The sequence below is a fragment of the Halyomorpha halys genome, unplaced genomic scaffold (genome assembly GCF_000696795.3).
Source record: "Halyomorpha halys isolate HHAL.00 unplaced genomic scaffold, Hhal_1.1 Scaffold8.1, whole genome shotgun sequence".
In the NCBI taxonomy this organism is placed as follows: Eukaryota; Metazoa; Arthropoda; class Insecta; order Hemiptera; family Pentatomidae; genus Halyomorpha; species Halyomorpha halys.
The window spans coordinates 398,011-401,537 of NW_027111933.1; the positions used below are offsets into that span (position 1 = coordinate 398,011).

Below are 3,527 nucleotides of genomic sequence, written 5' to 3' on the forward strand. Positions count from 1 at the left end.
ATTTCAAATTGCTAATCTTTTTATTTTAGAACTAAAAAAAAAAAATTAAGACAGTAAATTTGAGAAACATAATTTTCAAGTCCTTATTATGACTTCATCCATCATAAATAATTAAATCATGTGTATCTTTTAAACCGTACTGTCGACCGTTTATCTATTAATCGACTGTTTGTCGACATTTATGCTATAAAATGTATAGTTCTTACCAATAAAGGAAATTGTAATTATCAAGAACCTAATTTACACAAAGAATTTTCCACTGCCTTCAATTTAAAATTATCTTATTAAGATAACCTTGGAAACTGCATTCATTGACTTTAATATACTCAATTTAAAAAAAAATACAAATAAATATGTATATATTTTTATTTTAACTTATTTTCTAATTTGAAACAAAGGAAAAAAAAATAATAAGAAATAAAAATATTTTTCATTTTATCCAATTTAATTTCTAGTTTCTAATAAATAATTAAATATGCAATAAATAATGAATTAAAATGCTACCAAACCTTAACTAATATTTTTTATTTACTTATGTTTTAAAATATCATATTTATTTAGTTGTTAAATTACTTTTCTTTAGAGCCGTACTAGTAAACATTTTTTTTTTGTATGATCTCTAGTTTATGAATACTAAAAATATCATAATCCGTAAAAAAATGCTTATCTTGATTAATAAACACTGATACAGTTACTGATCATACACTTCATAAATATGTTTTTAAACATTAAATAATAGTGATGGAGCTAAATGTTAGCTATTAATTCACTTGTTTATGTTATATTTTATTTATTTTAAATCTCAGCCACCATAATGTTTTTATTTCTGCCTATTTTTTCAGGTATAGTAAAATTTAAAATTAAACACCCATAAAAGCACTAAAAATAAATGATAGAAATTGAGTTTCTATCAAAAAATATTTTGTACTTCATTATGAATTTAGTACATGTTTTTAATAAATTCATATGCTGCTAAAAATTAACTAATCATTTTTGTAACTTTTTTGGATTATTTAATAATATTTGTTTTATAAACCATAATGATTCTTATCGTTTTTTCATTATTGTAATGTATATTTGGTGGCTAATTTATAAACAAACTAAATAACTTTGAAAACTTAAATTGCGTTATTAATTTAATTAATTCCATTTGATGTAAACACCAATAGTCGAAATTAAGAACATAGCTTTTCGAAGTGAATCGTCAAGTTTGAAAGGAAGGAAAATTTGTTTCTGCAGAATATATTGAAAATGAGAAAAGAATATATCCTTTGATGAGATGACCTTGATAATGGCCTTCATTTCTCTCTTCTTTTTTCGGTTAGACATTACTTTATTTAATTCAATAACTACAAATAAACATAATTGATTAATTATTTTATATTTTTATTCTTTATATGCTGAATTAAAATAAAGCTGGAAAAAAATATTGTAAACAAATTATTTGTCATTTTATGATGTTATTGTGAGAAACCTTATTAAAACAATATATATATGTATATATCTTTTTTTTTATAAACGTATATGTATAAATATATACATACGAACATTTAACATTATAAACTTGTATATATTTACGTTCATATACACATAATATATATTGCTTATATGTATATGAAGTAGGATGTATAGTAAGTATTAAGTCAGTATACAGTGGGTGTATATATAACTGCTTAATCCTAGACAGTGCCAAGGGACCAAGTCCTGCTAGATAGTGTTAAGGAGCAAGTCCTCAAGTTTAGGTCACTCAATGAAATAAGGTCATGGACCAAGTCCGCAGAGTCAATTCATCAGGAACAATAATAGTCATAGTAATTGGTTGTAACGCAGCCCTTAGTGGGGCATAGTCTGCAATTACCATTTTCAGTGAAGACGAGGCTCCCTGCGAAGTCTGAGATTTGAGTTCAAGACTCCATGAAATAAACCTTTTTTGTTATTTTATTGATGTTTAATTTTCTTTTTTTTTATCAGTAAAATTTTCATTTTATTTTTTTTATAACTGAGAACTATCTTATTTTAAATTTTATTTAATTTTTTGTTTTTTTTTTAAAGTTTTTATATAATTTTAATTTTACTGTATAACATGGAGATGTATCCTTTTTGTTTTATTCATGCTGCTATTTGAACCTTGTTTGTTAACAACTAGCCTTTAAATAAAAGCTTATTTAACTTGACAAGTTTATTTTTGAATCCCCATAGAAGTGTGTATAATTTAATAAAAATATAAATGAAATAATAGTATGTTTTGTTGATTTATTGATTAGCTGTTGAGTAATTATTACAAAAATTCACTTTTAATTATTAATTAATTAAATTATTTTTCCTTCCAACCGTACTTTTTATTATAACTTTATTTTATTATAGTTTAGGTTTTAAGAATTATAAAAGTTAATATTGCTAAAACGTTTAACTATTATTGATTATTACTAAACCTTTTCTGGGTACAATGTTTTAATTACCTTTACAAGAAGCAGAAGGTAAAGTAGATATGGAAGATCACATTTTGAAATAAATATTTGATGCTCCGTTTTCATGGTGACTTTGGCCTATAAAATTGTTACTCAAAAGTAAGCAAATGTTAACTAAAAAATGTAGTACTGATATAGATGATTCGGGAATTACCTTGCTGGACATATATTGATCTTCCATAAATCACAACAATGAAATGCAGTATTATCTTTTAATGATTCGTTCAATTTCTAGGCTTTTCCCCCGCATCTGACTAGAATTTCGAAAGGAATGGACACTTTTTACTTTCACTTACCTATGTAGGGAATATATAGTAAGGAAAAGAATTGCTATCGTGAAAAAATTCTAATTCCAATTACTAAGTCCTCTGAGTCTAAATAACCAATCTCGTAAAATGAGGTGTGTGTGTCTATGAACAGCCTTGCTCAAAAACGAAAAGTACGAAACTGAGAATACATAATTAAGGGTGGTATATGCCTGGGATGTGACAGTAACTTCTTCGCTAAAATCGACAGACCTGAAGTGATACTTTATAAAATAGATTTTTCAATTTTTTTCGATTTTCTCCAAAATAGCTCAAACGTATTTGATTAAACTCGGTGAATCAATAATGAGCCATTAAGTGCTCTTTAATACCAGATAGGTCTTATCTTTATTAAAATAGTTTAACGGGCTTAAATGCTGAATTTTCAAATAATGGTCCTCTAAAGTACTTTTAATTATGTTTATTAAAAAAAATATAAAATATCTAGTTCTCAATTTTTGCAATAATAAACAATGTATAAATACAAAATAACAAGACTTTTATGAACAACTAAGGGAGAAAAAAAAAGAAAAAGATATATCTAATTCGAACGGGAAAACCCGAGACAGACCGATCCTTTCCGATTGCACGATGATTCGATTATCTTTCGGTTAACTGTTGTATATTTTAAAATGTAAAATTAGTATTTGTTATAACTACCTCGAGAAAATCTAAAATATAAATTTTTATAGTAAACGAAAAATAATACATTTTTGATTATAAATTTTCCCATCCCATTTCTTAAATCACAAAA

General features: G+C 25.0%; 1 protein-coding gene across 1 annotated transcript in view; it reads left to right on the plus strand.

Annotated features, from left to right (window-relative positions):
- LOC106677874 (uncharacterized) overlaps positions 1–3,527 on the plus strand; it is a 13,276-nt gene that overhangs the window by 803 nt on the left and 8,946 nt on the right. The window lies entirely within an intron of this gene.